Genomic DNA, 26,610 nt, shown 5'->3' on the forward strand with positions numbered 1-26,610 from the left:
ACGTGCATACCATACCGCTGCTCGGCTTCCACTGGCACGGTTGTTTCATACCCGGCAACGTGCAACGGCGCCCTATGGGATTTGCCAACAGGATTGCCTTTTAGAGAAGGAATTGGCTGGTGTTAATGTTTTGCGTCGAGGTTGGAGCAGATTTCCATCTTGGCTCCTCCAGAGGCCAGAATTATTTTAGATTTGACTAATTTTAAGGATAGTACTCCAGATTTTACATTCCAATATCTGTTTTCTAACATTTTAGATATGCATCACGGTTTCACGGTCGTTTACACTGATGGCTCCAAACAAGGCTGCTCTGTAGTGTTCCCAGACCATGTCACCAGGATTGACCTTTCTGCCGAGTATACAGTTTTTGCGGAGGAGCTCCACGCGATGCTGAAGGCGACGTCTTCCGGGCAAAAGTTTTCTCATCTGCTCCGATTCCCTTAGTGTCTTACAATCGTTGCAGAACCTGTACCCAGCTGAGAAGTTGGTCCGCCTGATATTTGACCAACTGTACATGCTCCACCGGCGTGGTAAAGCAGGTGTCATTCTACTGGGTGCTAGGCCATGTAGGGATATGGGGCAATGAACAGACCGATCGGACTGCCAAGGAGGCGTGCATAGGACAGGATGTGGCCCAGCGTCCTCTTCCCTTGCCGTCTATCGCTTCTGCCCCACACAGGAAGTGCATGCAGTTGTGGGATGAGGATGGCTGACAATGACGGCCAATAAGGTGCGGTTGGTGGCCGTGGTGTTCCTCCTGCCAGTTGCTCAGGCGGGGTAAAGCCACACTCACTCGTCTTAGAATTTGGCACTGTCCTCTCACACATAGCTTTCTATTACGACGGGAGGAACTCCCGTTTTGTCACGCTTGTGATGTGCATATCTCTATCCGCCACATTTTACCGGAGTGCACTTTATAACGTGAAGCAAGGGCAGCAGCAGAAATTGGTGGGGATCTGCCCTCTACTTCAGCTGATGATGAGATGACTGTTACTAGGGTTTTAAAGTTTTACAATGTGTTTGAACTCTGGCCCAAACTTTTAGGCTGGAGGTTTTATTGTGTTGCAGAGTGGCTGGTTCCTTTTATTCCTTGCAGTCAGCCAGCCACATCCATGTGCTATATTGTTTTAGCTCCTTCTACCACTTTCTTCCTGTGTCGTTCATATTTTACTACTGACGCCATGCTTCGTCCCCCGCTTCTGTGCGGGTCTGCACTTTGTTTTCCACCCTTGATTACATGTGTTTTACTCGCTGTGTCATCTTTCTGTACTGGGTCTTTTGATGACACTCCTCTCAATCTGTTTTTGCGAGGACACTAAAGACCTTGCTGTCATGCGCTCATACCACCATCTCCATCCATCCATTCACTAACCGATCCCTTCTTCTAGTCAAGTTGTGCCACAAATTTCTTCCCAATTCTCTTCAATACCTCTTCATTTGGTATGAGATCTACCCATCTAATCTTCAGCATTCTTCTCTAGCACCACATTTCAAAAGCTTCTATTCTCTTCTTGTCCAAACTATTTATCGTCCAGTCATAAAAGTAGCTTCTTTCTCATTAGTCGATTTGTTAGAAGGAACATCGATTCTCCATATTGTTGTTGTGCTTAATAACAGAATCCGGCAGGGTTTAATCTTATTTTAGGCGTGAAAACGTAGCTTACGATAAATTTATAACGTCCTTACATCTTTAATTTCTGGGTGCCGTGATTATTCCATATTCAGTTTCCTTGCTTTCGTTTATGTATGGGTTGATTTATCTAGGATAGAAAATATACAGATACAATGTTGTCTTGAATATTTTTTGAATATTTCAGTAGTAGTTGATCTGTGTACAATGATTTCATATTAGTTAAAACGTATTATCTGATATCCTATATGCGATCTTCAATGACAAAGATTTTATATAAAAAATCAGCATACCCGTACAACGAAATAACAGAGCGTGTCTCTACGCTGACAATCTCAGGTATCAACAAATATTTATTAATGTAATAAATTTTTACTTCAAAGTAAAGCTCAAACAGTCAAACATTTAAAAATCCTCCTTCTAAGCTCACCGCACGTGCAATTTCAAATTTGTTGTTGGTTTTTAGACATTCTGTGGCAAAGACGTCTATGTACAATCGATCACTTAGATTTTGAAAATAACATTCCAACAAATTTAGAGGCCATGGTAACCACGACGAAACAGTAATTATCACATTTTCTGTCAGCATTTCCTTAACATTTTTATTTAACAAATTTACTATTCGAAACTTCCTTCATCATTGTCATTTTTCTTCGACTTTCCAGCATTTACCAACTGCTGGAAAATGTTGGCACTATGCCTTTTGTATGTCTTGGAAACTATTAAGACTAATAGTCGTCCATAAAATATAATAATTAAAATGTAATTAATTTCAATATTTTTACGTAAAATGGCCCGCGAAAGTGCAAAAAAAGCGAAATCACCAAAACGTATATTGAATTATGTTAATATAAAAATTATATGAAAAAAATACCTAACTATGTAGTCATATGCACCACTTCGACAAATATTTATTCCAATAAGTGCTGAATTTGTATAAAATCTGTAAGAACCAAGTTAGCATGTAAGAAATTTGATATCCGGTTTCGACGATTACCTGTCATCTTCAGATCAAAATATCGACAACACTCGCTAAAATAAGAGGACACATTGTCAAGGGCAGTTCATCCTTTCATCTTAGCCAGTGCTGAATATATTTTGATCTAAATATGACCGATAAAGCTCGAAACTAATTATCTGATATCCTACATGCGATCTTCACTAACAAAGATTTAACATAAAACATCAGCATACCCGTACAATGAAATAACAGAGCGTGTCTCTACGTTGACAATCTCAGGTAACAACGAAATATTTATTAAAGTCATAAATTTCTGTTTCAAAATAAAACTTAAAGGAACAGTCAAACATTTAAAACTCCTCCTTCTAAGCTCACCGCACGCGCAATTTCAAGTCTGTTGTTGGTTTTTAGACATTGTGTGGCAAAGACGTGTATGTACTACGGATGTTTGTTGTCGCTGTAACTCACGTGCTTGCCTATCCCATGCAAGCTTCTTCCTCTCTGTGTGACTACCCGAAAACTACATCCATTTGAAATTGTGTCCTGTTTTCAGTCCTTGCACTCTCTCTACAGTTTTTATCCCCCCACAGAATCATCCACTACCACATGACAATTACTTGACGACAGAGAAAGTGTCCTATCAACTTATCGTTATTATTAGTAAAATTGGGCCAGAAATTTCGTTTTTACTGTTAGATTCAGTACCACCTTATTAGTTACTCGATCTACCCATTTAAGCCTCTTTCTCTTCTTGTCTGAACAGTTCATCGTCCACATATTACTTCCATACAAGGCTGCACTCCGGGCAAATACTGCAGCAAATTTTTTAACACTCCAATAGACGTTAACAAATTCCACTTGTTCAGGAGTATTTTCTTGCTGATGCCGATGTGTATTTGATATATCTCCTACCTCAGCCTTCATCAGTTATCTAGCTACTCAATTACATGTTACTTTTAGCGTCTCATTTCATCATATAATTTCCACAGCAACGCCTGATTTAATTGAACTACATTCCATTAACTTTGTTTTCACTCTTATCTTATCATGTCTTACATGGAGACATTATCCATTCCGTTCAACTGCTCTTGCACGCCCTTTGCCTTCTCTGACACAATTACAATCTTCTCAGAAAACATAAAAGTTTTTTTTATTTTATTCTACCTGAACCGTAAATCCTTTCCTAATTTTTATTTGGTTTCCATCATGACTTACTAAATGTACAGTTTGAACAACAACTTCTCAACTATGGCTTCGGCTCTTACAATTGCAGTAGTAAACTTCCGCTCTCTTAGTTTTATCCTTGCTACACTTCAAATTTCAAAGACTGTATTCCAGTCAACAACGTCACTCAACATTTCAAAGAATGTATTCCAGCCAATATTGTCAAGACTTTTCTTTAAATTGCATATCTTATAAATGTTGGTTTCCCCTTCTAAGGTAAGGCATAGGCCCAGTATTGCCTGGAGTGCTACTTTATTTCGCCCCAACCCAAAGTGATGTCTTCCAGGAAGACAGCTTCTAACTGTTCCAGTATTTTGAAGGAAGGACTTATTAAACTGATTCTTCGGTATCATTCAAACCTGTGAGCGCCAGCTCTCCTTGGAAACAGAATAATTAGAATCTCTTGAAGATCTGTCTCATACATCTTGTGCATCGAATGGTACAGTATACTCATGGCTGTCTCTCTCAAGGATCTCAATAATTCTGAATGAATGTTGTCCACCCCAGGGGCCTTGTTTCGATTTACGTCTTTCTGCGTTCAGCCAAATTCTTCTCGGAGTCTCGTATCTCTCTCCTGATAGCCACCTACTTCCGATTCCCTTTCTGTAATATTTAAATCGAGTTTGTTTCCCTTAGCCCTAGGAAAGGTAGGCTTTATTTATGTGTATGCGTGATTAGTGAGTCACAACATGGAAGTGAAGGCATTTTTCACAGTTCAGTTTCGTAACTTAGAATAATTTCGCAATACAGTGCTATAGAAAGCTGAGAAAATTGTCTTTTCAGGTCTATGGGAAAGCTGAGGAAATTTGGCTCAATATAAGTACTACATATGTGCTACATACACTCCTGGAAATGGAAAAAAGAACACATTGACACCGGTGTGTCATACCCACCATACTTGCTCCGGACACTGCGAGAGGGCTGTACAAGCAATGATCATACGCACGGCACAGCGGACACACCAGGAACCGCGGTGTTGGCCGTCGAATGGCGCTAGCTGCGCAGCATTTGTGCACCGCCGCCGTCAGTGTCAGCCAGTTTGCCGTGGCATACGGAGCTCCATCGCAGTCTTTAACACTGGTAGCATGCCGCGACAGCGTGGACGTGAACCGTATGTGCAGTTGACGGACTTTGAGCGAGGGCGTATAGTGGGCATGCGCGAGGCCGGGTGGACGTACCGCCGAATTGCTCAACACGTGGGGCGTGAGGTCTCCACAGTACATCGATGTTGTCGCCAGTGGTCGGCGGAAGGTGCACGTGCCCGTCGACCTGGGACCGGACCGCAGCGACGCACGGATGCACGCCAAGACCGTAGGATCCTACGCAGTGCCGTAGGGGACCGCACCGCCACTTCCCAGCAAATTAGGGACACTGTTGCTCCTGGGGTATCGGCGAGGACCATTCGCAACCGTCTCCATGAAGCTGGGCTACGGTCCCGCACACCGTTAGGCCGTCTTCCGCTCACGCCCCAACATCGTGCAGCCCGCCTCCAGTGGTGTCGCGACAGGCGAGAATGGAGGGACGAATGGAGACGTGTCGGCTTCAGCGATGAGAGTCGCTTCTGCCTTGGTGCCAATGATGGTCGTATGCGTGTTTGGCGCCGTGCAGGTGAGCGCCACAATCAGGACTGCATACGACCGAGGCACACAGGGCCAACACCCGGCATCATGGTGTGGGGAGCGATCTGCTACACTGGCCGTACACCACTGGTGATCGTCGAGGGGACACTGAATAGTGCACGGTACATCCAAACCGTCATCGAACCCATCGTTCTACCATTCCTAGACCGGCAAGGGAACTTGCTGTTCCAACAGGACAATGCACGTCCGCATGTATCCCGTGCCACCCAACGTGCTCTAGAAGGTGTAAGTCAACTACCCTGGCCAGCAAGATCTCCGGATCCGTCCCCCATTGAGCATGTTTGGGACTGGATGAAGCGTCGTCTCACGCGGTCTGCACGTCCAGCACGAACGCTGGTCCAACTGAGGCGCCAGGTGGAAATGGCATGGCAAGCCGTTCCACAGGACTACATCCAGCATCTCTACGATCGTCTCCATGGGAGAATAGCAGCCTGCATTGCTGCGAAAGGTGGATATACACTGTACTAGTGCCGACATTGTGCATGCTCTGTTGCCTGTGTGTATGTGCCTGTGGTTCTGTCAGTGTGATCATGTGATGTATCTGACCCCAGGAATGTGTCAATAAAGTTTCCCCTTCCTGGGACAATGAATTCACGGTGTTCTTATTTCAATTTCCAGGAGTGTATGTATGTGAGTATCATATGGAAAATCTGTTTTGAGAATACGCCAATATAGCACTGAAAGTTATAAAAGACGGCCACGATCTTGACTCACGTGCGGTAACGGGCGAGTTGTGGCGCCCTGAAAATATTCTAAGTTCGGAGTTGGCATGGCCGCACGGGCCACTGTGCGGGCGCGGGCCGTTCGGCATGCCGATCACGTGGTGCCGGACGTTGGTTGAAGCAAGAGGGGTCCAGAGGCCGCGTGGCTTGGAATTCCGTGGTGACACTGTGTCAGTGAAAGAGACTTGTATGCTGAGAGTGCCAAAGATGGCGGACTTTGTGAAACCATCATGGCAGATGTTTCACAGTTCAAATGGCTCTGAGCACTATAGGACTTAACTGCTGTGGTCATCAGTCCCCTAGAACTTAAAACTACTTAAACCTAACTAACCGAAGGACATCACACACATCCATGCCGGAGGCCGGATTCGAACCTGCGTCCGTAGCGGTCGCGCGGTTCTAGACTGTAGAGCCCTGAACCGCTCGGCCACTGTGGCCGGCATTTCACAGTTCATTTTTTTTTTATTTGGTCATTAGTCTACTGACTGGTTTGATGCGGCCCGCCACGAATTCCTTTCCTGTGCTAACCCCTTCATTTCAGAGTAGCACTTGCAACCTACGTCCTCAATTATTTGCTTGACGTATTCCAATCTCTGTCTTCCTCTACAGTTTTTGCCCTCTACAGCTCCCTCTAGTACCATGGAAGTCATTCCCTCATGTCTTAGCAGATGTCCTATCATCCTGTCCCTCCTCCTTGTCAGTGTTTTCCACATATTCCTTTCCTCTCCGATTCTGCGTAGAACCTCCTCATTCCTTACCTTCACAGTCCACCTAATTTTCAACATTCGTCTATAGCACCACATCTCAAATGCTTCGATTCTCTTCTGTTCCGGTTTTCCCACAGTCCATGTTTCAATACCATACAATGCTGTACTCCAGACGTACATCTTCAGAAATTTCTTCCTCAAATTAAGGCCGGTATTTGATATTAGTAGACTTCTCTTGGCCAGAAATGCCTTTTTTGCCATAGCGAGTCTGCTTTTGATGTCCTCCTTGCTCCGTCCGTCATTGGTTATTTTACTGCCTAGGTAGCAGAATTCCTTAACTTCATTGACTTCGTTACCATCAATCCTGATGTTAAGTTTCTGGCTGTTCTCATTTCTACTACTTCTCACTTCTACTACTTCTCATTACCTCTACAGTTCATATAGAAATTTTCAATATCTTTATTAGTTTAAAATTAAGTGTCTGATGAGAAATTCTACAAGTAACACCCATCATTGTATTTCCAAAATCTAAACGGTTCTGCCGATTTCGTCGATCTTCGTGTCTTTAGAAAGCTATTAGTGTAAACCTAAATTGGTATAAATTACAGGCATGTAACTTGAATAGTACAAGAGTTATTGGAGGTCAAAGTGGCCAATTACTACTAATTGCGTCAGGCCATAAGTACTCCACAGTGACACGAGCCATAGGAATATTTATTTACTTTCAAGTTATTTAAATGTAAATACCGTATTTCGAATGTGTTTCAATATGTTTGTGAGTGTACGTTGGCTTGGAGACGTGGAGGGAGCACTCTAGCCAATCACAGCGCTCGTTACTAAAAGAGACACATGGAGGTTGGGGAGGATCATCGTTTCCAGAGAGGACACGGGGAGCGTATGGGACAGGACACGGGAAGTGCTGGACGCGACGGACACACGGTCGCGAGGGAGACTGGGAGTGTGGAGCGCTGCGGCTGGTCGCGAGAGAGAGAGAAATACTTCGAAAAATGGTTCAAATGGCTCTGAGCACTATGGGACTTAACATCTATGGTCATCAGTCCCCTAGAACTTAGAACTACTTAAACCCAACTAACCTAAGGACATCACACAACACCCAGCCATCACGAGGCAGAGAAAATCCCTGACCCCGCCGGGAATCGAACCCGGGAACCCGGGCGTGGGAAGCGAGAACGCTACCGCACGACCACGAGATGCGGGCAAAAATACTTCGGAGTGCGGACTTGTTAACTTGTGAAATTTTCTGTGGCTTCCATTGTTTCCCTGTTATTCAACTTATATTTTATTTAACTGCTGTACCATAGACACATATAAGTGTTTTGCAGATATATACCGCATTCTCAAAAGTACTTCTACTATCGTACTTATCATTTAAAGTCGTTAAGATAGTACTTGCAGATTTTTTTTAATTGCAATCTTTCATTTATAAATTTGTATGTTACCTTCATAATTCACAATTGCAGAGGGATAGGAACTTCGACCAATCGATTCATGTGTCTATTCACACAGCAGCGTTTGGCTTGTAATGCGGCAACTACATATCCCAGTCCCTAGACAACGACACCAACAAAAACGTTTAATATTGCAACTTTGAGTTGGAGGGTGCATAGTTGAGGGTCACCACATCACACCATTTCATTTTATTGTATTTGGAAAGCCCGCACTCCGAATCATTGTTGATCAAGCCTCACGGGATCTAGAATCCGTGCTGGATGTACGGATATTAACTTGGCAACTCGCTTCGTGGAAGTGTCGGAATTTTTCAGAGTTCATTTTCGGGACAGGCTTGTAAACCTGGGAGAATTTTCTCAATGCAGCTCTGTGGACTTAGAACTTTTCTGTGAGCAATCAGGGACTTCGTTAAGTTCGCGCAACAGCTGCGTGATGTTGCAATATTTGTGCAGCTTTTCTATGAAACCTATTAGTTTTCCTGGAAAAGAAGTTCATGGAATTCCGTTTCACCGCATCGCAATCACAGGTGGTTGCTTATTGCCTTACGGCAGAAATTACAACATCTGCAGAATAGAAACTAAAAACAATTACTGGAACACAAAGACAAAAAAAATACCATTTACTAAATTTCATAGTGTAACATCATTTACGAACGTTAGTAACTTATGTTTAAGCTTAACTTAATTATGTTTAATAGGCACATACTTCTTACGATATTGTTGTTAAATTTTTTTTGTGTGGACACTTTCCTAAATACGATGTCAACGTAATAGGTTAATATAAGCTCTTAAAATCGTGATCGTAGTGCCTCTTTTGGTCGTCGGCCAGACGAGTTGTTCTGGCAAGAAAGCGTGTGCCCGAAATCTGCGTATGCATGCTATTAATATTCATTTTGACGTTATGGTCAGATCAGCAGTTATGTGTGATAACGACATGTAATGAACTTAATTCACGTCTTCTCATTAAAACTTTGTCTTAAAGTCTCATATGCGATCGTTTCTGGATGACAGGCGAAAAGCCCACGAAGTATACAGGATATTAATATGCGTGGCATTAATGAGTTGTGACAATATGGTAAAATTTCAGGAAACATTAATTTATTTATTTATTTACACGTCTAGTTTCGTAGGACCAAATTGAGGATCAAATCTCCAAGGTCATGGAACGTGCCAGTACATGAAATTACAACATAAAAGTAATATAAGATAAAATAAAGTGATTATGAGCCCAAAACATTAAAGCACAAGAGTTTAAGTAAATGCAATCAACAATATAACATTAAGTTCAGCATAATTTTTCAAGGAACCCATCAACAGATTAGGAGTGACTCATGACGAAACTCTTCAGTTTCAATTTGAAAGCGCGGGGAGGGGGGGGGGGGGTACTGCTAAGACTCTCTAATTCTAGTGGTAGCCTATTGAAAACGGATGCAGCGGTATACCTTTTGCACAAGAGTTAAGAAAGTGCGATCCAAATGCAGACTGGATTTCTGCCGAGTATGAACTAAGTGAAAGCTGCTAATTCTTGGGAATAAGATGATAATGTTAACAAGAAACGACAATAAAGAATGTATATATTGAGAGGGCAATGTCAAAATACCCGGACTAGTGAATAGGCGTCGGCAAGAGTTTCGCAAACTTACACAACTTGTTGCCATAACTACCCGTTTCTGAGCCAAAATATCCTTTGAGAACTGGAAGAATATAACACGAAACGACATAAGCGAATGAAAATAAGCAAAGTAGACTAATTTTCGTGTTGAACGATCACTTACTACTTCGCATACCGTTCGCATAGAAAAACGTGCTGCATTAAGTCTTTAAATAGGGTTCTGGACGTTTGCTTCCCACCACAGTTGACTAACTACCTGAACCATTTAGTTTCAATAATCAAAACCCCGTTCTGCGAAATTAAAACATCGGGTTTTTTGAATGGTATGTCATAAACTGTAAAAACTGAGTCTTACTGTGATTTCGAGTTGGTTTATTTTCTACAGGACATGAACTTATGAACTGCACTATTTGAAACAAAGCGTAATATGTAAGAAATTGTCCACGCAACCTGTAAGTACAGTTCAAAACATTATACGTAATAGGAAATGCCAACCACCAAAACTGTTTACAACGTATAGGTATAGCAACGAAAATGTAAATTAAATAGCAAACATATGTACATACTCCAGGCCACTGATGATGCCTTGAAGAAAATAAAGGCGAAACTCGTATGGCACTAAAATTGTGTTTTATTCAGTTGCTGTCAGACGGTCCATAAGTAAAAATTATCAATATACCGTATATGTCTTCCTGACAGGACTACAAAAGTTGAAGATGTCAATACAGCTACCCGAGTGGTCTAAGGCGCTGCAGTCATGGACTGTGCTTCTGGTTCCGGCGGAGGTTCGAGTCCTCCCTCAGGCATGGGTGTGTGTGTTTGTCCTTAGGATACTTTAGGTTAAGTAGTGTGTAAGCTTAGGGACTGATGACCTACGCAGTTAAGTCCCATAAGATTTCACCAACATTTCAACATTTCACACACAATACAGCTATGTCAAGCTTTCCCTGTCAACATGTACGACAGGTTCAAGAAAATACATCTGAAACTACATAAGACGATACAACACATAAAATTCAACAAAACATGCAAAAAGATCGATTTAATTCCAAGTTACATTAATGTAAATGTTAAAAACAGTTCTACAGTGGCACAAAAGTCGAAATCGGTTGCAGATCGATATTGGTTACTAAATGAAATTAAGATGCTCTATTTGGAAAAACAGCACCTAAATATGATGCTCTATGAGACTCACCTAGAACTGGCAAAAAACGTGGGAAACGCCATAGATTTCATGGCACTAGTAGAAAAAACTAAGCACAACACATACACAGCAACGAAGCATTTACAAAACAAACATAAACAGAAGATAATGAAACTAAAAGTAAAAAAGACGCAAAAATACATTTACATTTTATACGTGAAACCACAATGAACACCAACACACGTTCCATCCACGTTAGTTAACCTAACAGAGACAGAACTACGAAAATGAAAAATTGCTCTTGGAAAAAGGTTTGAAAAACAGCACCAATAGAAAAGTGAACAATCAATACATAGAAAATCTGATAGTAGAAACTGTACAAATCTTTATATGTGATGAACAACAAAATAACTGTGAAATAAACATAGGACTGACAATAGAACTAGTAAAACAAGAAATAAAAGGCATAATAAAACAAACACAGCAGACACACGATAAGAATAACCAAACAGAAGAAGCCACTATGAAAAAGTTAAAACAAAAGTTAACAAACAATAACGTATTAATAATAAGAGCAGACAAGAGAAATGTAATAGTACTCATGGATAAAGAGCAATACATCAAAAAAACCAAGGAATACATAAACACCAATGCCATACAAAAACTGAAGTCAGATCCAACTACACAATTCCAGGCAAACGTGAAACGAACACTGAAAAACAATGAACACACACTCACAGACAAACAGAAATACTACATAACACAGAAAAACCCACATTCACCAACACTCCGCACTCAACCGAAAGTACATAAAGATTGAATGTCAATGAGAGCTGTTATCAACTTCAAGAAAGCCCCAACATACCACATAGACAAACACCTCCAAAAGTTAGTTACAGAACACTATAAAGTAGAACACAACAGAACAGTGATAAACACAGGAAATCTAATAGAAAATATACAGAACATACAGATACCACAAACAGCATGACTGATTTCATTCAACATAGAAAATATGTATACCTCCATCCCTATCACAGAAACAATAGAAATCATAGAACAAAATCTCTCATTCCACAGCAACCTCACAACAGGCGCAATAAAAGAAATAACAGATATGCTCAGACTAACATCTGAAGAAAACTACTTTCAGTTTGAGAAAGAGTATTATCTACAAAGTGATGGACTGCCCAGGGGTCCCCAATATCAGGAACACTAGCAAACATTTTCATCAGTCACCTAGAATATCAGATATTTGAAAAGATAACCACTAATGAAAGTTTAAAAATCATATATTGGTACAGTTATCTGGATGACATTATTTGTCTGGTAGATGAGCCAAGTGAAAAAATAGATGAACTCCATTTGGAAATAAACAAAGCTCATCAGAACATAAAATTCGCAATTGAAAAAGAAAATCAAATAAATTTTATTGACATTACAATAAAAAAAGAAAAGACAAACATACATTTACCATCTATAGAAAACCAACAGCCACAGACACAATAATACATTCCACATCCACCAGCAACCCCCACAGCCAGACACTTGCAGCACTAAGACACATGTTACATAGATTAAACAGAATCCCACTCAACAAGAGAAACTTTGAACAAGAAATGAGTACAATCATACAAATAGCTAGGAACAATGGGTCTGACACACGTGTGGTACACAGGCTCAATCAAAAAATAAAACCACAAATGCAAAACAAACACAACATTTCCAGAATACAAGAGAACTCACAAGCTGAAAACTTACAAACACATTCAACAAACACACACAATGACAACACCACACAGGAAAGAACGAGATGGTATACCATGACCCACACACATAAACTAACACACAGAGTTGCAAACATCCTAAAGAGACAGGGCTTCAAAATAGCATATAAGCCTTCGGCAAACCCTCCAGTCATGCCTAAGCCAGCCAGCTACCAGGGGGGACAAATTCCAACAATCAGGAATACATAAACTCGAATGTCAAAGTTGTGATGCAGTATACATAGGCATGACATGCAGGAATTTTGAAACACGGTACAAATAACACATCAGATGTTGGAAGTATGAAACAAACGATTCCATATTTGCAGAACATTTAAAACACCATAACCATCATCCTACAAACATGGAACAAGAAATGAAAATAATGAGAATAAGCAACCATGACAAACATCTTATACAAACACAAGAAAACTTCCACATCCAGAAAGCCACAGCAGGAAAGAAACATATGATAAATGAACAAACACACATCAGCACAGGCTCCCTACTACACTTAATAAAGGAAATGATAAAACAAAAATACTCTTCCCCCTTCAGCTTCTGGACACACACACACACACACACACACACACACACACACACACACATACAACCCACAAAAAAAATTTATATACCACACCAGAACACACACACACACACACACACACACACACACACACACACACACACAGACACACACACACGCGTGCACGCAAACGCATTTACACATACACACACATAAATGCATACACAAACAGATCACAGATACTTCAATAATTACACTCGAAAGTTTGGCAATAACATTTGATCTTTGGCAAAAACATTTGACAGTCGGCAACAGAAACCAAAAGATTGCATTGAAACAAGAATTCAGTTCATACTGCTGTCGAATGTGGGGAAAAAAACCGCAAATTTGCATTCATAAGAAGAAGAACAACACAAAAATTGAAACAGGAGCGTTATATGTAAGAAATTGTCCACGAAACCTTTAAGTACAGTTCAAAACATTACTACCTAATAGGAAATATCAATCACCAGAATTGTTTATAACCTACAGGTACAATGACACAAATGTAAATTAAGTAGCAGACTTATGTACATATTCCAGGCCGCTGATGATGCCTTGCAGAAAACAAAGGCGAAACGCGTATGGCATTAAAATTGTGTTTTATTCAGTGGCTGTCAGACGATCCATAAGTACAAATTATCAATATACCTTAATATTACATGCAACTGAGGAAGACAGGACTACAGAAGTTGAAAATTTTTGTTTGTTGCATATGTTACAGTGATTTCTCATATTTCATTTACTATATTTATTATATTCCGCCCCTCTCCTACCACCCTCCCCTAATTCCTCACTACCTATAATGATATCCATGTGACATATAATTACGTCTTCTCTCCGTTGCATTCATATTCTGTCCACTTCTTTTCCTGTTCGGTACGGTTTATTACCTGTGGGCTTCGACTGAGACATCAGCTTGTTTCCTGAGCTTCTGAGTGGAAAACTGGGTCTCTATGGACTTCTTTTCGACCTCGTTTCTCTCACATGTGCTATTCTCTGAGCTAATTTTTCTCTCTTCACCCATAATTTTTATTTTATCCCTGGTTTCTGTTTCTCAAGCCTCTGTTCTGATCAAAGTACCCTCTCATGAGATATTCTCTGATCAAAATTTTCTCTTTTCCCTCCTGTCTGTTTCTCAAGGTTCAGTTCTGATTGTTCTGCTATCTTCTCTCATCTTTCCATTATTAAAATGTGGCATAATTTCCCCTGTCTTGATGCCTTCTGCCGGCCTCTGTGGTCGAGCGATTATAGGAACCTCAGTCCGGAACCGCGCTGCTGCTACGGTGGCAGGTGCGAATCCTGCCTCGGACATGGATGTGTGTCCTGTCCTTAGGTTAGTTAGGTTTAAATAGTGCTAAGTCTAGGGAACTGATGATCTCAGATGTTAAGTCCCACAGTGCTCAGAGCGATTTGAACCATTTTGATGTCTACTATTCTTTTTGTGTTCAACGTATCTTAGTCCTTAACACAAAATTCTATCCATATTCTCAACGAAATTCATAAAATTATTCCATTGAATCAGTTGGGCTGTGAATTCTAAGGATTCCTGCAGCCCGCACTTTTAAGCTGAAATCTCCGTAATAACACCTAGGGCCCTCCCCTAACGAATCATTTTATTCAGCACCCTGAACAAAACTCTCTCGTATTTTCATTTTCACTTCCGTAGCCCGGCCCAAAAATCATTCTGTAATCCCTACTATTTTTCCTGGTATTCTCTCTCGGCACACAGCTGATACCGTGGGTCACGGAATATCGAATTCCCTAACGATTTCCGACATGGAATGTTCCAAGGGTCTAGCTCCAACTACGATAACTCGTTGAAAGTCTATTAATTCAAGCCTTGCGGCCCTAACCACGTCGGAAACCCTTTCACATGCACTGCCCTATTATATCTTCTACAGCCATCTGGATGTATTCATATCGCTATCCCATGACCTTTGCTTTATGATGTTAAAAGAATTCCGCTAACAGCCTAAAATCGTTGTTTCATTGCAAAACAATCGATTTCGCGACCTAACGTAGATTCATCAGGTGCAGCCTACATCGTACGGAGTGACGTCGTGTCTCAACTTTGTGGATATTAAAGTTTATGAGGTTATTATCTAATACGCACAATGTTAAAACTTCATATATGTACCCATCGCTCCTTGTGAGAATATGTTATTCAGTGAATACTGACCACCTTACACTGGCCAACGAAGGGTGGCAAAGGCGTGATCGATAATTTCGTAAAAATTACTCTTGGGTGGTTCATGAAATTATAGAACCAGATTTTAGAATATGCGTGCATCTAAAAGAAGAAAAAGGGACGCTAAAAACATTTTAAAGGCCAGACTGGTACGATTAGTCGGGTTGCAGTGTTAAGTATAAGGTGACACTTCCTAACCTGAGTGACTGCAGGGCAGTCCGTTGTTCGAAAGAGCAGAAATGGCCCGCACCATATACTATGACGGACTGACAGGCTAGCGCAATGGAAACTATCTTTGTGGACGCTGGTTTGGCATGTACTTATGAATAGGAGCGTTGGGTCGCTCCATTTGATAGCGAGAATAATACTGGATTTTTTACTTAGTAATACTCAATCGCGTAAACAATCAAAATTAGCAAGGATTCTGTGGTTTAATTCTAACCAATTATTGAACTTGAACGTGCAGTTGCTTTTTATATCCAAAAATTTCTTCTTCCTCTAATATATTAAAATTTTCATCTTCTTCACTTCACGTATTAGGTAAATTGCTTGTTACGGTGCTCCACTTCTTGTGTAGTTTTCCTGTATTTCTGCTCCCAGTGCATTTATAATTGCGAGTCTTCACCGGGAATCTTTCTCGACCCATACGGTCTACATGTTCCTTCCAGTTTGTCCCCTATTTTCCTTTATTTTTTAAATGTAGGTTATTAATTCTAAATCATTCCTCATATTTTCATTTCTTTTTCGATCTTGTATTATATATCCTTATACTCTTCTTAGAAATCTCATTTCTGTAGTCTGTATACTTTCTTGCCGCGCGGGGTAGCCGCGCGGTCAAGGGGCGCCTTGCCACGGTTCGCGCGGCTCCCTCAATCGGACGTTCGAATCCTACCTCGGGCATGGGTGTATGTGTTGACCTTAGTGTAAGATAGTTCAAGTTAGATTAAGTTGTGTGTAAGCCTAGGGACCGATGTCCTCAGCAGTTTGGTCCCATAGGAACTTACCACCACCTACTTTCTTCACGTCTCATTTCTATAAGTAAGGATTGGTACTGCTACTGTGTTATGAAACTCAATTGCGTTTCTCTCTGGCTATATTCTGAAATACTTTTACGATGCTTTCACGTATGGAAATTAATTTATTTAAATTTCGGCCCACGTCATGGTTACATTCGTAAGTAAGTCGCATCCCAGATATTTAAAATTTGTTACTTGTTCCAAGATCTTATTATTCAAGACTTTTTTAGATCTTTCTAGTCCACTGCCCTGCAATGCCACCACTTTCGATTTATCTACCGACAATGTCGTCGTAATCTGAGGCTATATGCAGCTGCTTATAGACTCCCATCTGAAAGTCATCTTCATTCTCTGTAATCAGAGTTAGGTCATCTGCATATAAAGTTGCATTTAATCTGGTGTCGCGATCGAAAAGAAATCCGTATATATATACACTCCTGGAAATGGAAAAAAGAACACATTGACACCAGTGTGTCAGACCCACCATACTTGCTCCGGACACTGCGAGAGGGCTGTACAAGCAATGATCACACGCACGGCACAGCGGACACACCAGGAACCGCGGTGTTGGCCGTCGAATGGCACTAGCTGCGCAGCATTTGTGCACCGCCGCCGTCAGTGTCAGCCAGTTTGCCGTGGCATACGGAGCTCCATCGCAGTCTTTAACACTGGTAGCATGCCGCGACAGCGTGGACGTGAACCGTATGTGCAGTTGACGGACTTTGAGCGAGGGCGTATAGTGGGCATGCGGGAGGCCGGGTGGACGTACCGCCGAATTGCTCAACACGTGGGGCGTGAGGTCTCCACAGTACATCGATGTTGTCGCCAGTGGTCGGCGGAAGGTGCACGTGCCCGTCGACCTGGGACCGGACCGCAGCGACGCACGGATGCACGCCAAGACCGTAGGATCCTACGCAGTGCCGTAGGGGACCGCACCGCCACTTCCCAGCAAATTAGGGACACTGTTGCTCCTGGGGTATCGGCGAGGACCAGTCGCAACCGTCTCCATGAAGCTGGGCTACGGTCCCGCACACCGTTAGGCCGTCTTCCGCTCACGCCCCAACATCGTGCAGCCCGCCTCCAGTGGTGTCGCGACAGGCGTGAATGGAGGGACGAATGGAGACGTGTCGTCTTCAGCGATGAGAGTCGCTTCTGCCTTGGTGCCAATGATGGTCGTATGCGTGTTTGGCGCCGTGCAGGTGAGCGCCACAATCAGGACTGCATACGACCGAGGCACACAGGGCCAACACCCGGCATCATGGTGTGGGGAGCGATCTCCTACACTGGCCGTACACCACTGGTGATGGTCGAGGGGACACTGAATAGTGCACGGTACATCCAAACCGTCATCGAACCCATCGTTCTACCATTCCTAGACCGGCAAGGGAACTTGCTGTTCCAACAGGACAATGCACGTCCGCATGTATCCCGTGCCACCCAACGTGCTCTAGAAGGTGTAAGTCAACTACCCTGGCCAGCAAGATCTCCGGATTTCCCCCATTGAGCATGTTTGGGACTGGATGAAGCGTCGTCTCACGCGGTCTGCACGTCCGGCACGAACGCTGGTCCAACTGAGGCGCCAGGTGGAAATGGCATGGCAAGCCGTTCCACAGGACTACATCCAGCATCTCTACGATCGTCTCCATGGGAGAATAGCAGCCTGCATTGCTGCGAAAGGTGGATATACACTGTACTAGTGCCGACATTGTGCATGCTCTGTTGCCTGTGTCTATGTGCCTGTGGTTCTGTCAGTGTGATCATGTAATGTATCTGACCCCAGGAATGTGTCAATAAAGTTTCCCCTTCCTGGGACAATGAAGACAATGAAATCACGGTGTTCTTATTTCAATTTCCAGGAGTATATATATATATATATATATATATATATATATATATATATATATATATATATATATTCAATGGCTTTGTTGTTATAAGTATAATATTTATAACAATTTCGGTGTTTCTGTACCGATTGTTAAATAGAATTTATGAGGTGAGATGGGCTACCTCTTTCAGTCATGATATTCCATAGCGTTTCTATATTCACATTATCAAATGCTTTCTCAAAATCCACAAAAGCAAGATGGGTTTCCCTATTGAACTCTTTTCTTGTTTCTGTAACTCGTTGCAGATTAAAAACATTGTCAGTAGTTACTCGTCCTTTTCTGAAACCTGCTTGTCCTTCAGATATTAGTTTTTACATTACATTTTTTCTTGCATTCAGGATTTTGCCATATTATTTATAGGCTGAATACATACTCATTTATGTGAGATACGAGCTGGTACTCAGATATAGCAGTCCCATCACCTGTACTACCTCATTCAGGGACGCTATAAGCGTGCTTGCTTTTTCTTCTTATGAAGTATTTTTAAATTTTCTGAAAGGCGTAAGTGCGCTGTTACTGCAGTCAGGCTTATGTAAGTTAAGGTCATGTTGAAATAGTTTTCGAAATGACTTACCAGTTCGCCTAAAATATTTCTAAGAGTCATCACTGCATGTAATGCAATATACGTCCGATTCGTTATATTTATTTACCACAGCATTTTTCCCCATGCCTGAGCCTACTACCTACATTCTGAAAAGTAAAATACGGCGTAATTACGTTTTTAGGTCTCTAACATCTGCTTACTTTTTGGATACTTCAGCCGTATATGGTATTCTACTAAAAATAGAGCGTTCCTTTGTCTGATCGGCCGGTGTAAGCGTTATAACATCTGCCTCTGATCCACTATGAGAAAAAGATTTTACTTTTTGAACATACTTCTATTAACTGCGTTAACAAATTAAAGATCGTAACAGTTTGCATATATATTATATGCTCTATAACCTCACACTCAAACAGCTGCGCTTCGCTAGTAAGGATCACTTAATAAGTACGGTTTAACATGGCGCGGAACGACGCGGATTTACATTTCATTGGGTGACGTGACTGCCCGTGTATAACTAGATATGTCCTGGTTGGCTTTCGGTAAATATTTAAGGCAATATATCCATTTTTACGATCAGTTGGAGGTCCAAAGGTGGTAAGGTTTTATTCTTGGCGCACTGCACAGTGAACTGCATCTTTTGGTTCAGATTAGTTGGAAGGCATCTTCAACATAATATGAAGACATCATCAACATATCTATTCCATAAAATGCTGAGGTAAATTCCTCATAAATTCTTGTGCAATGTTGGTCCATAAAATTGTGTTGATGATGACTTCACATTTGAATCCTACGGTACTCAGTCTTCCCACAACGACGTTGTGGTCACTGATCCCTTTGTTCGTGATGATGCTTCCTATTTACTCAAGATTATTTGTTGCTAAAAGGTCCAGCACGTTTACGTGTCGAAGTGAAGCTGGCGTTCATTGCTTGCCGAATTCATGGTGTTGCAATTTTAATGGGCATCAGTGTACCGCGGTACAATTTTTGAAGGAACTTGTCATTGTATATATCATATTTGACATTATTACACCCAGTTTTCATTGTACGGTTTGGCTGCCACAGTTTCGGGTAAGGCACTGCAACGATGAACAGGTTTCTGACATAAAAGTAGCCAGTTTGGGTTTCGTCCAAAACTTTCACTTCCACTATAGTTGTTGCGGGTAGTGGAATCAATTACGAGTGGGTTTAATGATTGTAGATTCACGGCAGTCATATATCTGTATGTTGCTCAAGCATTCGGTAGCCTATAGCATAATGGTATTTTGTATAAGTTATTCAAGTTGAAATTCCCACGGTATATTGCCAGCTTAATAAGTTCGTATCTCCAGGACCGTACTTTTAGTTACACGTTGGTGATATGGCTCCTTATGATCACTTTATCCATTTTGGACCGACAACATTTAAGACTTATATACACATACCAAAAAGTTTTGCATCACCTCGGTTCCGAGAGTTACGTAGCCTGTACAGATAACTGGAATAGAGATCAACATAAACTTCATTTCCGCCCTTTTTATTGCTCATGAAAACCACACATTGCATGTTGTACCACAAAACAGCGGGACTGTCAGAGGCAGTGGTCCAGATTGCTGTGCACACTGGTTCCTCTAATACGAAGTAGCACGTCCTCTTGCATTGATGCATGCCTGTATTCGTTGTGGCATACTATCCACAAGCTCATCCAGGCACTGTTGGTCCAGATTGTCCCACTCCTCAACGGCGATCCGGCGTGGATCCCTCAGAGTGGTTGGTGAGTCACGTCGTCCATAAAGATCCCTTTTCAATTTATCCCATGCATGTTTGATAGTGTTCATGTCTCGAGAACATGTTGGCCACTCTGGTCGAGCGATGTCGATATCCTGAAGGAAGTCATTCGCAAGATGCGCACGATGGGGATGCGAATTGTCGTCTATGAAGACGAATGCCTCGCCAATATGCTGCCGATATGGTTGCGCTATCGGTCGGAGGATAGCATTCATCTATGGTACAGCCGTTATGGCGCCTTCCAAGACCACCAGCGTCGCACGTCGGCCCCACATAATGTCATCTCCAAACAGCAGGGAACCTCGACCTTGTTGCACTCGCTGGATAGTATGTGTAAGGCGTTCGGCATGATCACGTTGCCTCCAAACACGCCTCCAACGATTGCCTGGTTTAAGGCATACGTGACACTCATCCAAAAGAACGCGATGCCATTCCTGAGCGGTCCATTCGGCATGTTGCTGGGCCCATCTGTACCGCACTGCATATTGTCGTGGTTGCAAAGAAGGACCTCGACATGGACGTTGGGGGTGAATTAGCGCACCATGCAGCCCATTGCGGACCCTTTCAGTCGCAACACGGCGTCCTGTGGCTGCACGGAAGGCATTATTCAACATGGTGGTGTTGCTGTCAGGTTACCTCCGACCATAATCCATAGATAGCGATCATCCACTGCAGCAGTAGCCTGAGCGAGGCATGCCATCGACAGTTCCGTCTCTCTGCATCTCCTCTATGTCCGAACTACATCGCTTTGGTTCACTCTGAGACTTCTGGATACTTCCCTTGTTGAGAGCCCTTCCTGGCACAAAGTGACAATGCGGACGCGATCGAACCGCGGTATTGACCGTCTAAGCATGGTTCAACTACATATCACAAGAGCCGTGTTCCTCCTTCCTGGTGGAATGACTGGAACTGATCGGCTGTCGGACCCCGTCCGTCTAATAGGCACTCCAGATGCATGGTTGTTTACATAGTTGGGCGGGTTTAATAACATCTCTGAACAGTCAAAGGGACTGTGTCTGAGATACAATATCCACCGTCAGTGTCTATCTACAGTTCTGGAAAACGGGATGATGTAAAACTTTTTTTTATGTGTGTATTATATCTGACACACCAGACTTTCAACCAGAAAATATGGCAATCTTTGCTGATGATAAAACGATAAATTACGTCTACAACTCCAAAGGGCTGTACTACTGCTTGAAAAACTTTTTACAGAATGGCAGGTCAAAATAAATGTGGGAAAAAGTCGTGCTACGTTTTATACACTAAAAGACAGAATTTAGAAGCCCCACTGCTGTTATTCAGTGAAGCCATTCCTTGGACTGATTCCGCCTTATATCTTTGAGTTCACTTGGACAATCGCTTTGGCTTCATGAAACGCAAAAATGCGTAGTGAACGAAGCAGACAGTGAATACGCTGATACCCCTTAATGAGCGGAAAGACGTCTCTAAATATGCTAAACGTTCTCCTAGTTTTCAAGTAAATAATACAACCAGCAGTGTTGTATGCCTGCTCCATTTTTGGACATGCTGCGTCCACGCATCTTCCCAAACTTCTGGTTGTCGAAAATAAGAAACTGAGAATAATATTTACTGCTCCATGGTTCGTTAGAAACATAAGAATCCACAATGACTTAAAAATTAAAGAGAGCTACTCTTTACTTATTAGCTTTTACATCAAACTTCCTTACTCAACCAAAGCAGTAACTCGTCAATTGTCCATGAATAATATCGATAACCAACACGAAAATTCTAATGTTACCACGTCGGTAACGAAACCTGAGTTTGGAGTACAATGTGCAACGTCATACTCATCGTACTCACACATTCATATAGGTTCCAGGTCGAACGTCATTGTAAATAATGTTTTCTATTATTTTATGATGTAAACTGTAATATTGTATATTGTAATAATGTTTTGTTGTTTTTAATAATAACGCTGTATGTTGTTCAGTACTTAGCTAGCGTACTATTACCCCAAGTGACAAATCAAAATTGACACGGGACTCAATTTTGGAAGTGTGTAGGTAGCAAATTAATTTACAAAGCGTTATGTATTTTGACACATCATCACCAGAACACAGAAAAAAAGTACAAAGCATGTCTCATGAATGTGACCACATAAGTCACTCACTGTAAGTGTCGCGTACCAAACAAGTGTGCTCTGTATTTTGTTCCGTGTGCTGATGTCGATATACCGAATCACCTACGGTGTATCAATTAACTTGCGACGAAGACTTCCCTAAACCGTATCCTGTGCCGAACTAATCATTATCCCAACAGAAACTTTATTTCATGTTTATCTATTCATCTGTACCTTGTCACATTATGGGTTTTTCATTATCTCCGTGGGAAATATTACCTTATTTATACAAAATATTTGTGTGGTTTGGTGTAAGGATTTTCGGGTTAGAATGTTACGAAATAAAATAAAATGTAGACACATAAAATACAGCTTTCTGGCGTTGGTATATACTTTGTAAAAACTGATGTCTCACGGACCATTTGCCTTGAAGAAATTCTTTATATATATATTTATTGCACTCGAAAATTTCTGCTATAAGACAAGAAGACTATTTAAATCCACAAGTACCTCCTCTTTCTTGAGGCATATTCGTTAGGTCTTCAAGACGAAGTTACTTACTTCCGAATTTGGCTGCGTAAAGCGTCAAATTTTGGTAACATGAAAGGGACGAAGAACTTGGCGCGGCTTTCTCCTTGAAGGAGCTGGAGTACCCCTACCTCCGTCGTTTGTGAAGCTTCTACTGAAAGGCTTTGCGGCCACGTCGCGGTAAGTTGGCTTTGGAGTGGCGGCGGCGGGGGAAGTTTCTGCTTGTCAGTCCCACCCTCAAGAGCTGTGGCGACGGAGAGCGCCGTTAATAAAGGCGGGTACAACGTTTCATGTATCGTCCTGGTCTTCTTTCTAACGTTTCAGTGGTCCCATCATTATGCGGACTTACTTACCGTGTTTTCAGTACACAAATAAGTCCTTCCCACAAGCGACGAATGGTGTGGGTAGGCATACGTGACGGCTGTTGAATGCTTCTGACGTTCCTGGAAATTTTCAGATGGAGATCGCAACAACCGTCCCCAGAGGACGTGAAAGTGCAGTTTTTGGACTTTTAAAGAGTTCGAGTCATTGGCATGAGAGACACGGGAGCACCAAACAGAAAGTTGGCCGCGGAAGTACTCTGAATGCAGAATAAGCGGGGTCGAGATGGACACAGAACAACGTTGTGGCAAAAATGGAACGCACTGGTTTTTTCAGATGTGTTACACCTCAAGAAAATCGCTGTAATGTCTGAGTGGCACTGACGATCAGTCGGATGACAACTGCTGAAATCCGCGCAAAGGTTGAAGGCAGAGTATCACTACGAACCGTCTCATCTACAGCTACATCTACATGGAAATTCTGCAAATCACATTTATGTGTCTGGCAGAGGGTTCATCAAACCGCCTTCACAATTCTCTTTTATTCCAATCTCGTATAGTGCGCGGAAAGAACAAACACCTGTATCTTTCCTTACGAGCTCTGATTTCCCTTATTTTATCATGGTGATCTTTCTCCCTCCGTAGGTCGGCGTTAACAAAATATTTTCACATTCGGAGGAGAAAGTTGGTAATAGGAGTTTCGTTAGAAGATTGCTCCGCAACGAAAAACGCCTTTGTTTTAGTGATGTCCATCCCCAAATCCTGTATCATCTGTATCCCCAAATCCTGTATCATCTTTGTTTTAGTGATGTCCATCCCCAAATACTGCATCATTTCCTGTATCACTTCGCGATGATACAAAACGTGATGCTCTTCTTTGGACTTCAATCCTATCTGGTAAGGATACCACACCGCGCAGCGATATGCTAAAAGAGGACGGACAAGCGTAATGTAGGCAGTCTCCTTAGTAGATCTGTTACATTTTTTAAGTGTCCTGCCAATAAAACACAGTGTTTGTTTATCCTTTCCTACTACATTTTCAAGTGTTCCAATTTCAATTGTTCGTAACTGTAATTTCTAGGTATTTAGTTGACTTTACGGCCTTTAGATGTAACTGGTTATCGTGTAACCGAAGTTTAACGAATTCCTTTTAGCACTCATGTGGATGACCTCCTACTTTTCGTTGTTCAGAGTCAAATGTTAATTTTCGCGCCACACATAGATATATTTTCTAAATCGTTTTGAAATTTGTTTTTATCTTCTGTTGACTTTACTAGTCGATAAACGGCAGCGTCATCTGAACAAACCTAAGACGGCTGAACGAATTGTCTCCCAAACCGTTTATATAGACAAGGAACAGCAAAGGGCCTATAACACTACCTTGGGGAACGCCGGAAATCACTTCTGTTTTACTCGATGGCTATCTGTCAGTTACTACGAACTGTGACTTCTCTGACAGGAAATGACGAATCCAGTCACATAAATGAGACGATATTCCATAAGCACGCAATTTCACTACAAGCCAGTTGGATGGTACAGTGTCAAAAGTCTTACGGAAATCCGGAAATATGGAATCGATCTGAAAACCCTTGTCAATAGCACTCATCACTTCATGCACGTAAAGAGCTAGTTGTGTTTCACAAGAATGATGTTTCCTAAATCCGTGTTGACTGTGTGTCAATAGAGCGTTTTCTTCGAGGTAATTCATGATGTTCGAACACAATATATGCTCCAAAATCCTGCTGCACATCGACGTCAATGATATGGACCTGTAATTTAGTGCACCTGTAATTTAGTGCACTCCGTGTGCATACCGGGGGGAGTCATTCCAGATGTGGAAAGGGTCCTTCCGGATGCCATGAAGGGTACAGGGTGCACCCATCTGCAGGTGGTCGCTCATGTCGGCACCAATGATGTGTGTCGCTATGGATCGGAGGAAATCCTCTCTGGCTTCCGGCGGCTATCTGATTTGGTGAAGACTGCCAGTCTCGCTAGCGGGATGAAAGCAGAGCTCACCATCTGCAGCATCGTCGACAGGACTGACTGCGGACCTTTGGTACAGAGCCGAGTGGAGGGTCTGAATCAGAGGCTGAGACGGTTCTGCGACCATGTGGGCTGCAGATTCCTCGACTTGCGCCATAGGGTGGTGGGGTTTCGGGTTCCGCTGGATAGGTCAGGAGTCCACTACACGCAGCAAGCGGCTACACGGGTAGCAGGGGTTGTGTGGCGTGGACTGGGCGGTTTTTTAGGTTAGATGGCCTCGGGCAAGTACAGAAAGGGCAACAGCCTCAAAGGGTGCGGAGCAAAGTCAGGACATGCGGGGACCATGCAGCAATCGGTATTGTAATTGTAAACTGTCGAAGCTGCGTTGGGAAAGTACCGGAACTTCAAGCGCTGATAGAAAGCACCGAAGCTAAAATCGTTATAGGTACAGAGAGCTGGCTTAAGCCAGAGATAAATTCTGCCGAAATTTTTACAAAGGTACAGACGGTGTTTAGGAAGGATAGATTGCATGCAACCGGTGGTGGAGTGTTCGTCGCTGTTAGTAGTAGTTTATCCTGTAGTGAAGTAGAAGTGGATAGTTCCTGTGAATTATTATGGGTGGAGGTTACACTCAACAACCGAGCTGGGTTAATAATTGGCTCCTTTTACCGACCTCCCGACTCAGCAGCGTTAGTGGCAGAACAACTGAGAGAAAACTTGGAATACATTTCACATAAATTTCCTCAGCATGTTATAGTCTTAGGTGGAGATTTCAATTTACCAGATATAGACTGGGACACTCAGATGTTTAGGACGGGTGGTAGGGACAGAGCATCGAGTGACATTATACTG

Source organism: Schistocerca nitens, chromosome 6, assembly GCF_023898315.1.
Source record: "Schistocerca nitens isolate TAMUIC-IGC-003100 chromosome 6, iqSchNite1.1, whole genome shotgun sequence".
In the NCBI taxonomy this organism is placed as follows: domain Eukaryota; kingdom Metazoa; phylum Arthropoda; class Insecta; order Orthoptera; family Acrididae; genus Schistocerca; species Schistocerca nitens.